This window comes from Salvia miltiorrhiza, chromosome 2, assembly GCF_028751815.1.
Source record: "Salvia miltiorrhiza cultivar Shanhuang (shh) chromosome 2, IMPLAD_Smil_shh, whole genome shotgun sequence".
Classification (NCBI taxonomy): Eukaryota; Viridiplantae; Streptophyta; class Magnoliopsida; order Lamiales; family Lamiaceae; genus Salvia; species Salvia miltiorrhiza.
In genome coordinates, this window is record NC_080388.1 from 3,929,171 (window position 1) to 3,945,040 (window position 15,870).

The window sequence follows — 15,870 nt, forward strand, 5'->3', positions numbered from 1 at the left end:
TGTCACAGCTGAGACGGTACGTGTTTGACCCCAAACACGTGATTCACCAAGATGAAATGATTCTTAACCCAGACTTGACGTACGAGGAAAAACCTGAAGCCATTTTGGACCGAAAGGTGCAAGAGTTAAGGAATAAATCGATCGCGTCAGTCAAAATACTGTGGAGACACCATGGACCTGAAGAAGCAACGTGGGAACTTGAGGACCAGATGAAAGAAAAATACCCAGAACTTTTCACATAGGTATGCAAATTTCGGGACGAAATTTTTGTTAAGAGGGGTAGTATGTAACACCCCGCCTATTTATATTAAATTTAGAATTATTTTGAACTTAGATTAAGACGATTTATGCCGGAGAAATGAAAATGAGTTTATTCCAACAAAATTTTTTCAAAAGCTTTTATAAAATTTGGTCTTTTGAATTTATGTGCATTGCATAAATTGAATTATATGAATGCGATTAATTCTATATGCTAATAATATTTTTAATACTACATGATTTAATTTAAGTCTAAGTTAGGCTTTAATTATTTTGAATGTGTTGAGCCTCGACAAATATTATTTTGGGCCCTAGTTTTAATTAAGCCTTCCTTGTTAATAATTAAGCCCAAGAGTCATTTTTCCTAAAAGAGAAGCCCAACCCACCACCTCCATTGCTGCCAAGAACAGCAGCTACCAGTTATTGCTATACTATTCACCCCCATGCGCCACTCCTCCAAAGTCATCCAAAATCCCTATGATTAAGGGATTTTGGTTATTTTTCAATCTTCACGTCTCAGTCTCATTCACTCCTTCACTTCTTCATCACATTCAACAAATCTCTTCATCACCATTTTCGCAGACGTTGACAGACCAATAAACAAACACCCCATTTCATTGAAGGTTTCAGCTTCAAACTCCCATTATTCATTCAATGCTTTCACCATTTCACTTTCCGTAAGATTTGATTTTTTTTTCACAAGCAGCAAATTTTTGATTTCTTTCACATTCAAATCTTTGACGAAATCAATCTATTTAAACCTCAATTCCTCATCCCCAACTCACCTCTTCATATGTTATTTAACTAAAATCTGCAGATTCTCCCTACGAATCCCAGCTGGTAAATTTTAATTATTTTTCTTTTTTTTTTGCAAAGTTTCTTTTCATTCATGATTTCTCATTTCTGCCAAAAATACATATGCATACACTGTCATACATATATACAAAGCATGACTGTTGTTAAAAGAAAATAAGAGTAGAAGGATGATTTGAAGCATGCTGAAAAATGGAGTCTTGAGTCTTGAGTCATGTTGGCTTTTGTGGAAGTAATTGCTGTTTCTGGTATGAGTCGAGTCGGGGATGGAGGCTGACTGAGGAGGGTGAGAGAGAATCGAGGAAGGCGGCGGCGGCTCATCGCTGCTGTCCGTCCGGCGGTGGTGGTCTACCACTGACCGAGGAGAGAGAGATTACGAGGGAGGTCAGCGGCGACGGTTAGCTTTGTCAGCTGATGTTGTCGTCGGAGGGAGTCAGACGGAGGGAGGCCAGAGGGCGGCGGCCCTGCTGTTGGCGCTCGGCCACGGACAGAGAGAGGGGAGAGCAGTGGGTGACGGCGGCTTATCGCCGCTGCTTCCCGGCGAGCTTCCGCAGCGGCGGAGCTTTGTGAGAGAGAGAGGAAGGTTGAGGGGAGAGAGGGCGGCTCGACGGCGATGTCGCCGGAGTTGAGGGCGATGTCGCGCTGCTGCGTTGCGCGTGTCGTGAGCTTTGAGAGAGAGGGAGAGTTCTGCGTTGTGTGGGGGTGTCAGGCGGAGGAGGAAGAGGCGAGGGGTGTTCCCGGTGACTGGTGTGTGTGCGAGACGTGTGAGGAGGAGCCTCGCCGGCGGAAGTTCGAGGAAGAGGGAGGGCGATGGATAGAGAAGGGAAGAGAGGGAGAGATGTGAGCAGCATGAGTTTTCGGTGAGAGAGACAGAGATACTTCAATGTGTGTGTGCATGTGGTGATTGAATAAAGAGAGGAGTGTTATGCTTTTAATAAAGGTAGAGGGAGAGAAGGAATATTTAAAAAAAAAAAGATAGAGAGAGGGAGATTATATAAAGTGTGTGTGTGGTGATTGAAGAGAGAGAGAGATAAAAAAAAGTGTGTGTGCGTGTGTTTTGTTGTGAGGAGAGAGAAAGATTAAAAAGTTTGTGTGAGTGTGTTTTGATAAAAGAGAGAGAGAGAACCGAAAAAAAAAGAGAGAAAGAGATGTCGGTAGAGAGAGAGATAAAGAGGCGTGAATTTGGGGAAGAAAAGGGGAGGATTTTGGGCCGGGTTTGGGCCGAAATTTTGGGCTTTCTCAATTGGGCCTAACCCATTTCATGGTACTAAGATTTGCACTAATTACGTTGGGCTCCAATTATTATTTAATTGAGCCCAACGAGATTTTATTTATTTGGGTCTTCACTATTGATCCTAATTAAATTAATTAGATATTAATATTAAAATTTACTAATTATTTTAAGGGTGATGATGGGCTCACTTATTGGGCTTCATGATTTTATTATCTTGGGCCTCATTTGTTGAGCTTTAGAATTTAATTGATGTTGGGCCTAATGTTATTTATGCATTGGGTTTTGAATTTATTCATTTGGGCTCGAATTAAATTCCTATTGGGCCTTGATTATTTTATTTTAATTGGGCCTTCATAATTATTCTATTAAGATTAATTAGAGAAAAATTTAAGACTTACTAATTATTAATTAGTAAGTGAATTAGATTATTTTAAGATGAGTAGATTATTAAAGATTAATAATCCGACCTCATAAGACGAGCTTTAATTCCTTAAATAGGATTAGCATCTCATAATTTAATTAAAGGAATATGAGTCATGCATAATCATTTCACGCATCCTCATTTATTGAGATTTTTCGAGAATTAGAATCTTATTTTATTTTCTCGGATTAAAGGTCAAGCACCAGAGTTAGAGCTAAACCGTGAGTCTGCTATTCAGGTGGGCTTTCTACGTATAAACTAAAATTATATATTAGAATTGTTAAGACTTTATGCTTATGAATTTAAATGATATTGTCAATGCCTAAATGCTTTATGTTTTATTATTAATTGCCTATCTGATGTTAATCGAATTCGGATTCTGGATGGGACCGCAAATCCCTTCGGAATTAGTGTACACCCTTGTGATCGTGAGTCATCTAGCGGGTTGGCCGATCATAGTGTCCGTAGAGGGAGGCCTCCCTCTCGGCACGAGTTACTGATATGGTGATTAATGATATAAAATACCTGCGCGGGTTATTGATGAAAGAAATGATATTATGTTTGGTAAATACGAGTCTTTAAAGGAAAACCCTCGTATATTACTACTGTTGAAAGGCTTGACAATAAAATATTATGCATGTATGTAAATTTCGGCAAGTGTCCACTAAGTACTCTTGTACTTAGCCCTGTATGTATTTATAAATGTGCAGGTTGAGCTGTGATCGAGGATGTAGTGTGCAAGCGGAGCTTTTGTCGATCTAGGATGATTACCTCAGAGTAGAGTATATGTCTTCATACATATACTCAAATTGTTATTCCGCTGCGAACACTGATTATGTTAAGATATTATGTCGTTTGTCAAACAATATGTATTATTTAATAATGTACTAAAACCATTGAGTACCCCGTTTTGGGATAATATTATGTACGGTCCCCTTGTGGCCTTCGTTGATATCTAGATATTTCGATTGATTTCCTTATACAAGTCGAGTCATCAAGAAACCGAATATGCCCCTTTCTAACTCCCGCTCCTAAATCCCCTCCCTTAGTCGCGGTTTCCCCGAATTTGCTATCCTTAGCAAGTGCGGTCGTGACAATAGGGGTGGGCTACCGTGAGAGCACATCTTAAAATAAGAAATTAGATCAATTTTTAATGTATGAATTTTATGTAGAACACGTATGAATTCGCAGTATAAAGGTATGAATTATGAAAAATAATTTTTTGCTACCTTTGGGATTTGAACTCAGGACCATAAATTCATCCAACATGATTACGAATCAACCGTAGATCTTGATGATCTAAGGGCTGAAAATGATTCTTATTTTATATATTAAGAAATGCTCTTATTTTAGCTTTTCCCTCTATATGATGAGAATAAGGCTTGTATTAATGGAAAAGTAAAAGAGTACAAAACATCCAAGAAAGCGCAAAAGAGAGCAAACAAAAGACCGAGCCTCATTAAAACCTTCTAAGAAGAAGAGACCTTAGAAGGAAAAAGAGTACTCGTGAAAGACTCACATTCGGTTCAGGAGCGGGAAGAGACAACTTCAGGAGTTCCGGCCTAGCTTTTCCCTCTATATATATACATATAAAAGCTAAATCAATTTCTCATCAAATTATCAAAAAAATTCGTCAAAACTTTATAAAATCTATGAAAATAGAGATAAATAAATGTAACAGAATCTGCTAAACTCTACATAAAATTAAAAATCCATGAAATTAACATAATCCACATATTAAAAAATATGTCAAAATCATTTAAATTCTGAACTGAATACACCCCCTCATGAATCTCTCTTCCTAATTTGGAGTCTTACGTGACACTTTCAATATAAGGTGATTAATTTGATTTGTCACAGATATGAAAGTGATGCATTCACTGTAGATCTTCGCGATCAAAAGGTTGAACATGATTTCCCGTCTTCATAATAATTAATCGTTATTATTTGAACAATTATATATATATATATATATATATATATATATATATATATATAGAGAGAGAGAGAGAGAGAGAAATGATACACTGTGAATAACTATTATTAGTGGAAAAAAATGAAAATAACGAATAAGTCAATATAAATATACGAATAAGTAGTGTGTAATGCACGAATAGCCGTCAAAGTTAATATCTGGTGAAATTTTTGTCCCTCCAAGTAAAATACAATCATATGATTTTGAATATCTCATGTTCTAGCTTAATTTTTATTTCTCACCACATTTGATCATTCTTACTGATTAATTTCTCTCAATATAATAATACTAAAAAAGAAATTGGGGGTAGAGAAAATTAGGGTATAGTTGTACCCCCATCGTCCTATGCTAGTTAATTCTGCCTATGTAAGAATGTATTTTGTGTTACGAAAAGAAACTCAAAGCAATTTTTATATTTATAATAAATTTGAAGGTTTATTTGCAAGTTATATTTTTTCTTTTTATATATATTTTTATTCTTTATTTCCTTATCTTTTTATTTCATTTCTTTCTAAAATTATGAAATTTGACTAATTATAAAATATTCAATATGCAATCAAATTAAAGATCATGATAAGAGCTTTAATTTGATATATTATAAGCAAATATTTAATTTAAAATGTAAAATTTATATTTATTTATAAAAATGAAATTTTAAAAAATTCTCTCTTCTCTTTTATATGTTTTTGAATAAATTTATTTTTAATTATTTTTTATTTTTATTATTTTATTTTTATTTTTGAACTTTTTTTTTTCCTTTCATAATATCAATTATTATTATTATGAATTATTTTTTATTTATTTAATATTCATCTCAAACATATTCTATTAAAGTATAAATATAAAAATATAAAAATATTTTTGGTGCATTACACGGGATGCAAATGTTAGTAAGAAAAAATAACTACATTATAAAATTTTGTAAATTTTTATTTATTCAGGTAAAAGTCTTGTTGTAGTTTGCAAAATTCGTATTCTTTTTAAGTGCAAAATTCGTACTCTAACAATAGTAATATGCCATTTAAAACAATCAAATAATGATGTGACACAAGATAAAATATTCTGCCCAAATTTACCTAAATCTCCAATCTTAAATCACTCATTTTTCTATTCACTTATAATCATTACAAATGTTATGTGATTTAATCAACATAGTTGTAATCAATGTGTATATGTATATGTATATATTGAAAGAAACAATTTTTGTGGTGGTTGTTGAAATTAATTTGTAGATATATATTTGATTCAATTTATATATTTCTTTTGAAAGAACAATTCTAGTGATAATTGTCGAAAGAGTACTGCTAAATACACATAATATGTGCACACATAATGCCCTTGAAAATTTATTTCCTAATTTGAATTATTATTATTACTAAATTACCCTTAATTAATATTGGAAATTTTCTAAAGATTTTTTTCCCTTTATTTATTGCAACAATTTTGGAAACAAAATATTGATATGGCCACTAATCAAGATCCTATACATAGAAATTGACACTTCATTTTAGGAAGATATAAACATGATTTTGTTTTTTTATTTAAAATACAATTATTTTGATTTATTATGATCATATTTACTGATATTGTTTTTAAGAATAAAAATTCATAGATAAAATAATACTACGATTTATTTTTTTAAATATACTTTAACAAATGTCACGATATTCCTCTAAAATTTAATATACATTATACTATAATATAGGATAATACTTTTTGTTTCGTTTTTCCTTTCCATGTCCTTTTTCATTTTTGTTTTGTTTTTTCTTTTTGTTATTTTTATTAATTTATTTTTGCAATTATAATAATTCCTTCATATTTTATATTTTTAATTTTGAGTTCATTAAATTTATTATGATATAATTTTATTGAGTAACTGATCGATGTGCTCAATGTATTTTCATAATCATATATATTTTTTAATTTATTATTTTGAATTTACTAATTTATTTATAATATATTGTCCTGTTGCATATTTTTATTGAGATATGGATTGATGTGCTCAAAGTATGACATTATTCCTATAATTATAACCATACATTTATATTTTATAAGTTTTATTCTAATTTCACTAATTTGTTATGATTTATTCATTAACATATACTACATTTATAAAATAATGAAAGAATGTAGTTAGCGTATGATATTATTCTAACATTTTAGCTATTCTTTCCTATTTTATATAAATTCTTTTTATTTCAAGTCCACTACTTTATTGTGATATAATGTTCTATAGGATAATTTTATTTACTAATTGATTGGTGTGTTAGCGTATGACATTATTTTTGCTATTATAGTAATTTTTTATGCTTTTATTTTTTATTTTTTAAGTTCACTAATTTATTATGATATATTTTCCTATAGTGTATTTGTAGTAGTTATCAATCGATGTGCTCAACGTATGATTATATTATAGTCATTTATTTGTATTTTTTTAATTTTTACATTAATTTCACAATTGTTATGATTTTTTCATTAACTTGTACTTTTATAAAATAATCAGAGAATGTAACTAACGTATGAAATTATTCTAACCATTTTTTCTATTCCTTCATATTTTATACGTATTTTTTATTTAGTTGCTCTTAATTTTTTAACTTATTAACTTATAATTATTTTAATATTTATTAATTTAAGCAAATAATTATTCAATTCAATAAAAATGGATCCACATATTATTATCTTAAAAATATTTGTAAATATTCCATTGTAATGTGACAACTTTGTACCTTTCCTCTATATCTTATAGTTATACAATGCACTTTAATACTATATTTTTCTTTTTCTTTCCCTTCCTTTTTCATTTGTGTTTTGTTTTTTCTTTTCGATACTTTTTTATTTATTTAATCTATTATCTTATAATATAATTTTATGAAATGATGATATTAGACTATTTTCACAATTATAATAATTTTTATTTTTTATTTTGAGTTCTCTAGTTTATTATAATATACTGTCTTATAGTATACTCCCTCTGTCCCACAAAACTTGAGCGATTTCTTTCTGACACAAATTTTAAAGAGTTAGTATTTTGTGTCTTATGTGTGGTAGGTGAAAAAAATAAAAAAATGAATGAAGGGAACAAAAAAAACTTATCATATAAGGAAAGTTGTCACAGCCCGCCTTAACTAAGGATAGTTAAGCCGAGTGATCTACGACTAGGGATGGGGTTAAAGAATAAGGGGAAGAAAGGGGCGTCATTTGAAACCGTAAATCTTACTCAACTTAAGAAAAATCGTCGTATTTACTCATTAATACTCTTTTGAACAGTCCATGAAAGACAACATAAAACTTAATTAATATCATTAATCAAGTTATACATTATATGAAACCATTCTCTTAAGACTCAAAGTATGACATAACATACTATAACATCAACAACATCTTGCAGCGGAAAGTAGCTAGACATATGTATGAAGACATATTCTAGACAGGTTAACTATTTATTAACAACCCTGGAGACTCCGCTCATTGCAGCACCATCATCACATCAGCTCAACCTGCACATTTAGAAAACATATGCAGGGCTGAGTACAAAAGCACTCAGTGGGCACGTATGCCTAGGTATAAAAATACATGCTTCAAAACTATAAATTGTCATGCCATCATAATCAGTACAGCAAGGGAGTTTTTCGCTAAAAAGGCCCAAGCTTACTAAGTTCATTTGTGATTCTTAAAGTTCGTCTGATCAGACTAAGTTCTTTTGTAATCTATCATATCTGAAACTGTGTGCCGGAGAGGTGGCCACCTCTCACGGTCACTTGACCGGCCAACCCGCTCGATGACTCACGGCCCTGGGTGTACACTAGCCCTGGCAGGATAGCTATCAACTGCTCAGGACCCGAATTCGATTGCATCATTGGCAAAGCCAAAGCAGATAGATATCATACTAAAATTTAAACATTTTATGGCAAGACAATACTTGAAATAACTTTAACTCAAATATTTTGTAACGAAATAACTTGCTCAAATGTAACATTAAACTCATTTGATAGATATATATAAAACTGAAATTAACAGTTAAATCATCTCATGCATTCATTCGTATAAGAGGCCTACGACACGCAGGGGATCTCTATATACGTATAGTAAAAGTAATGCCCACCTCGTTGTGTCTCTGTATCAATGAGTAACGTCACTCTCTCCCTCAAGTCGTTACTTCCCAAAAGGACCTTCATCGTTATGAAGAATTGGTGAGAAGTTATAAAAGAAACCTCGATTAATAATCTAATCTCTTTTATGAAACATTAGTATCTCTAATGTTCATCTCTCTTGATTGTTAATCAATATAACAATTATTATCTCTCGTCATTACTCATTAATTATAACATCCTTATGTTATAATTAGCAGCGCTTCAATTAAAAGAAATATTTAACACATCGAAAAGTCCACTTTCTTAGCAGATCTATTCGCTCTCATCTCGTCTAATTAACCAATTAGAAAGTTAAACTTTCCATTAGGTATGTATTTGAGTCACAGGTCAACAAGAATTGACTATGCTCAAATTCTAATTTCACTAAAAATTTCGACATGACCTATTTATATATAATGTCAGCCACGAGATTTCAACGCGTGAATCTCACTACGTGAACTCGTCTCTCGACTCAAAACTTAACATCTTGACATCTTTTCAACGCAAACCAAACAATTCAAAATCATCAAAACTCTTTATCAGTAAACTATCATTTATACTCGACACCAATTGTTCGAGTGTCAGATACCAACATTTGTGCGTTAATCATAACTCTCACAACTCACACCATTTAGTCATATCGTATCATCCATCAAAACAAATATAATCAAGTTGTTTTCTAGAAAGTTTTGCTGTTTTGTGTCATCTTTAAAAATTCATAACAACCAACTCAATCATCATAAACTCTCATACCAATTGATCTCAAAAACTCCATGAAGTGTAGTTCACTCTAAAAATGGTAGTTAACCAAAAAGGTTAAAGGTTTTTGGAGATATTGCTCTTTTAGTGCAGGCTGTCAAAGATTGACAGTTTCTGCCAATTTTGTTTAGGCCATTAGAAACCAAGGCAAACCTTAATAAAATTCCATCAAATTTAATCATCCAAAACTAAAGGTATCCTTGAAGATTTGGTTAAAATTTCACAAGAGAAAACGTTCATATGATCTGCCAAATAAACAATGAAACTCATACACTTTTACTGTTGGACAAATATGACAGCAGAACAGGGCATTTTTGAAATAATAAACTGCTCTGTTTCAGAGGTCATAAAAATCGAAATCTTATGTTTTTAGAAAAGTATTGAAGTCTAGTTTCGTTTAAAAAAAACGGTGATGCTAAATCCTTCATGGATTAATAGATATAAACGTTTTTGTGAAGTCTACCAACAGTTGACAGATTCTGTCAAGGATTTTTCAAAATATCTTTAAAATAGCAAACCTCATCCAAAAGACATGAAATTTTGCAGATACGAAATACACATATCATAGATAAACATACTAAAATTTCAGAGCCATCAAGCAATGAAAACTCATCGAAACATAAGCTTGAAACTGCTGTAAAATTTTGACAGAATTCCAATTTTAATTTCGTTCAACAATTATCATCCATAAATTGTAAATCAATTAGCATGCTCATGTGATATCGTAGAACACATATACGCAATAATATTCATTATGCAACATCCCAAACTTCACGAATTTAAATAATCATACTCTAAAAACTTATACAATTTTCGTGCTTGAAAAAATACGAATTTAATATATATCGATTCTAGCATACCCCTAAGCACAAATATCAAGTCAAAACGATCAAACAAAAATCGAAAGACAAGCTAATGTGTGAAAAACGGGGCTGCCCTCATGAGTTTCATAGCTACGGTTCATTCCGTTCTTACTCTCTTCATTAAACATGCTCGACATCTACCCAAGAACAACATACTAAAATTTCACGACGATCCGACGTCGTTTCAAAATAAAGTCGAGAATCGACATTTTTCGACGTCGACGAAAATCGAAAAGAAAACCATGAAATCGTAGGTAGAGATGTTACCTACGTAAAAACGTGATCAAAAAGATGATCGGCGCTCGTCTCGGTGCTCAAATCGGAGCTCAAAAGCTTGAAGAAGCTTTAATGGAGGGAGTGTGTGTTCTTGGTGTTTGTGTGTGAGAGAGAAAAGATGATTGGAGTGTGTTGGCTGAATTCAGCCGTGAGTGAGGTAGATAAAGGGGTGTTGGGCGGTTTGGGGGGGTGGTTTTGGTGGGGTAGCCTTAGATATTTAAGATATTAACCCGTTAGTCGTTAAATATCCCGTTTCGTCTCGTTTTAACGACTAATTACCCACATTCTTCGTTACTCACACTCTTAACTCCTACTCACTTTCATTACACTCGTAATTCTATATAAATATAGAAAACGCAAGCTCGTTCTCGAAATTCTGATAAACGAGCTCGGTTCGTTTATCGAGAAATCCCGATTTACTATTCACTCGTCGTCCACAAATAAAAACTTTCATTATTGGACTCGTATCAAAAAACTAAGAATATTTCTCGACGACGTGCACGTAAGATTTTGAAAGTCGACAAAAAGACGAAATAGCAGTATTTTACTATTCATTGTCAAAAAGTCAAAAATTTCAAAAACGTCTTAACGGACTCAGATCTCACTTCCGAGTTCACCGTTCTCATTCAAATAATTATCTCGAATTATTCAAATACTCAAACTCAATTACGGATATGAAATCACACATCATCCTCACATCATCAAAAGAACATCTCAACATCTTTAAAATATAACAACAAAACTTCATATAACTCCTCATCTCTATACAAAGTAATCAAACAAGGGATCTATACCCTAATTACTCAAACTTAAGCAATTAAACACGTCATCAAAAGCCCGGGTATTACAAAAGTGCTCAAGTTTCGCGGGACGCATGGAGTATTATTCTTACAATTATAGTAACTTCTTTATATTTTCTATTTTTTTATTTCTATTTTCACAATTTCTTTATGAATTTTTTTCATATTAACCTATACTCATATGAAATTATCAAAGAATGTAGGTAGCAAATTCTATTATTCTCACAATTATAGTCATATATTCTTATTTTTTTTTTTAAAATTTTTGGTAAATTTCACTAAGTTATTATGATTTTTTTCTAATAATAAACCATAGTTTTATGAAATAATAATTTAATATCCTATAGTATAATTTTATTGAGTAGTCGATTTATGTGCTCAACATATGATATTATTCCCACAATTATAGTATATCCTTCATATTTTCTATTCTATTTAAATTTCCTTAATTTCTTATTATTTTTCATAATAACCTATAGTTTTATGAAATAATTGAAGATAGTAGCTAGCATATGATAGTATTTTCACCATTAAAGTACTTCATTCCTTTTAATTTATACGGGGTATTTTTATTATTTCAAATTCACCAATTCATTATAGTGTTATACTTTATATTTTGTTTTCATTGCGTAATCGATCAACGTATGACATTATTCTCGCAATTATAGTCATTCCTTTATATTTTCTATTTTAATTTCACTAATTCATAAAATATAATATACTGGGATAGAATTTTATGATTTAATACATCAATGCAATGTGGTCAACTTATCATATTTGTTTCTCAGATATAGTAATTCATTTCTATTTTATAATGTCATAATAATCAAATAATATAGCTAGCCTATTATTAGGGGTGAGCATCGAATCGGACCCACTCGTCGGGACCAACGACTCGAAAATTTTCAAATCGTAGACCGACTCGAACCGAATTGTAAGGGAGGACTGACCACCCAGGACCGCACCGAACCCGAATATCGGGTCCAGATTGATCCGGGTCCGACCTGCTGAAATTTCAAATTTTTATTTTTCCTATTTTACACTCAATTTTCAGATTTAAAACTTAAAAAAAATCCATACAAACACATATCTTAGTCTCAAATATTCTCAATTCACAATTACAACAAAAATACATAAATTAAAATCAATCCATTACATAATAATTCAAGCACAACAAGTTCATAAAAAGAAATGTTAAAGGTACGGGTCGGTACAAAACTACACAGATTACTTAATTTACTTACAGATATTAGGTTTAGATATTAGATGAGTTATTATATTAGATAAAATTTAATTTATTTCTTAATATTATTAGAAATATATAAATTAAATAATTATTTTATAAAAGATACGAGTCGGTCCGGGTTCGACGAGTTGGAGTGGGTTAAGACCTGGACCGACCCAAATATTTTTCGGTCCGAAAAATCATACCCAAACCACACCGCATATGTCTATTGAGTCGGTCTGGTCCGGACCAAACCCGTCGGTCCGGCTCGATGTAGCGAGTCCGATTTGAGTTTGCTTAGGGATTTATTATAGTCATCTATTTATATTTATATTTTTTTTAATTCTAATTTCAACAAAAAAATAAAACACAAATTAAAATAGCAACAAAAGAAAAATAAAATAAAAGAAAGACACTAATAATGAGCTATAAATTGGAACTTATCACTAACGGATTCAAACATGTTACATCTCAAACATCACTCTAATCCTTTGCTACATTACCCAATAGCGGCATAATTATTCTTATATTTCAAAATAATAATTATAATAATAAATTTGTAAAATAATAAATTTGAATTTAAATCTATATAATATATGAATTTAGAATGTTAAGTTGATGAGTTCATCAATTTTTTCATCAATACATATTAAATCATTAATTAGTCATGTAACATTATTGAAGAAAAATAACTAACTAATTAAATAAGAATATGAAACAATAATTTGACTGCAATTTTAATTACTTGATTCTTCTAGTTGAGTTTGAGCTAATTTATGGGATGTAAATCATTGATAAATAAAGCTTGTAACATCCGGCATTTTCACTACAGTATACTATATATTATTAATATATTTTGGGCAAGTGATTATTTGAATTTGTCGAGTTAAGCCCAATACTTTATTATTTGGGCCAGTATTTGTTTGTATATGCAAGGAGTTGAAGCCCAACAATAGTAAATGGGCCAAGAGTTTTATAAAAAATAGAAAAGCCCAACAGTGGTTATTTGGGCCAAAGATTATGCAGATATATGAGAAGAGGCCCAAGTTGAACTCTTTTAAATCAGTAGATTAACCTACTCTTATTAGTGCAACTGTGCAAATTGGATTATTAAAGTAGATTAGCTGCTCAAGCAACACGTGGCTCTGCACTCATCCGACTTAGAGATAGTATAAGTATTTTCCTTCTCACGATCAGCCATTTTTCTTCACCCTGCAATTCGGTCCAGTTCACCAATCGTCCCCAATAATCTACACAGCAGTTCAATTCACCTTCGTCAAGCAGGTAGTATTTCTTTATCACAGCCCATTCATTCAATATGTATATATAAACAATAGTTACACCTACCCTTAAATCATATACAAAGCAATAATACAATCACGTTAGCATCTAGAGTAATTTTTACAAGAAATTCCAGTTTTGCAAGGAGTTAATAACTGAGTATATACAAGAGAATGAAATTCGAGCATCGATTTCTGAAATCAAGAGTTTTAAGTCAGAAAAACAAATAGAATAGAAAGAGAAAAAAAAAGGGGATAGAACAGGGGGTGGGGAACAGCAGCAGCCGCGAGCCACCGCGGCGGAGGCGCAACTGACGGCAGCGACCGCTGGCGCTGCCCATGCCACGGCGTTCCGCGGTGGCCACCACAACAGAGAGAGTTTGAGCGAGAGAGCGAGAGAGATAGAGAGTAAGATAGAGACTGAGACACGGACAGAGAAACAGATGAGAGAAGGATTGAGAGGGAGAAAGAAGGGACATACCTGGGATGCAGAGGCCGGTGGTGCGTCGGAGACGGCGGCGGTGCGGCAGGGATTACCGGAGGGACGAATCTCAGAGAGGAAAAGAGAGACAGAAACCCTATATATATATAAGTTAGGAATTTTAGAGATTTGAGAGAAATTAGGAAAGAAAGAGGAAGAAGAGGGGGAGGAAGGAGAGGAGCCGGCCTCGCCGCGCCGGAGGCGGCGAGGACCGGCGGCGTCGCCGGGTGAAAAGGAGAGGGAGAGTGAGAGACGCAGCTGAGAGAACTGAGAAAGAGAGAGAGAACGCGTGTGAGCACTGAGCAGAGGAAGAGAGATCTGATTTCATTTAGAAGACTCTAGATTTTAACTCTATTTAATTTCTTATAAAATGGTTAATTATGATTAGACTTAATAATGTTTGGGCCTATTAAATCTCTGATGGGTTTAAACATGGGTTTAAACAGTAAACTTGGTGATTGGGCCTTAGTAGTAAATGAGAAGATGGACTTAATCGAATAGGCTTATTATTTAGTTGTAAGCCTATAATTATGTATAAAGGATTATTAGCTATTAGCTAATAATTAGTTTAATTTATTAAATGATCTAAATATGTAGAATTATTTTAGTTCGTTAAGATTAATTTATGCTACTACTCTATGTAATTATGCATAAATTAGACACTAGATTATTATAGACTCAAGTTCTTGAAAGAAGAGAAAAATAGATTTATATTATTTCCAGTTAATAGCTATTTATTAAATTAGAGTAAGTGGAGTTTCGATTAACGCCAGAGTTACGATTATCATAGTTTAGGTTGTGGTTTAGATAATGTGCTGGTATTTATTGATAAGTTCGTCAGGTAGCAACCAGTCATCATTCCATAAGTTCCAATAGAGCTATTTTATTAAAACCAACATAAGTATTCCTTTTAAATCAGTCCATATCATTTTTCCTCATCTTTTATTAGTCAGTTTTTATACTGAAGGTCGGATACAAGCAAGGGTAAAGCAATAGTTCAGAATTACTAGTGTCGTCAGACCACGATCAGGTGGGCTTTCTAAACTCAAAATCTGAAGTGCACACTATTTCATGATGTTTACATGAATAAAGTTATATTAAAGTTATTGACTTGCCAAAATTTATGAGCTTGTATGATACCTATCTGGCACCAGAAGTTAATCGAATTCGGATCCTGTTTTATCCAGATGTTAGACAGGATTAGTGTACACAAGGGACCGTGAGCCGATCAAGCATATCGGCCGGCCTAGGACCGTGAGCCGGTTTAGCGTATCGGCCGGTCTAGGTCCGTGAGCTGGTTTAGCGTATCGGCCGGTCTAGGACCGTGAGCCGGTTTAGCGTATCGGCCGGTC

The 15,870-nt window shown here is 32.7% G+C and overlaps 2 long non-coding RNA genes across 2 annotated transcripts; both read right to left on the reverse strand.

Annotated features, from left to right (window-relative positions):
* Positions 1 to 7,975: 7,975 nt before the first annotated feature.
* Positions 7,976 to 10,858, reverse strand: LOC131012777 (uncharacterized). Its single transcript, XR_009097433.1, has 3 exons — positions 10,724 to 10,858; positions 8,807 to 8,873; positions 7,976 to 8,201 (listed from the first exon to the last, which is right to left on the reverse strand). It is a non-coding gene; the product is annotated as an uncharacterized LOC131012777 (long non-coding RNA).
* Positions 10,859 to 13,723: 2,865 nt separating this feature from the next.
* On the reverse strand, positions 13,724 to 14,973 carry LOC131012776 (uncharacterized). The gene is made up of 2 exons (XR_009097432.1): positions 14,519 to 14,973; positions 13,724 to 14,007 (listed from the first exon to the last, which is right to left on the reverse strand). It is a non-coding gene; the product is annotated as an uncharacterized LOC131012776 (long non-coding RNA).
* Between the last annotated feature and the right edge of the window lie 897 nt (positions 14,974 to 15,870).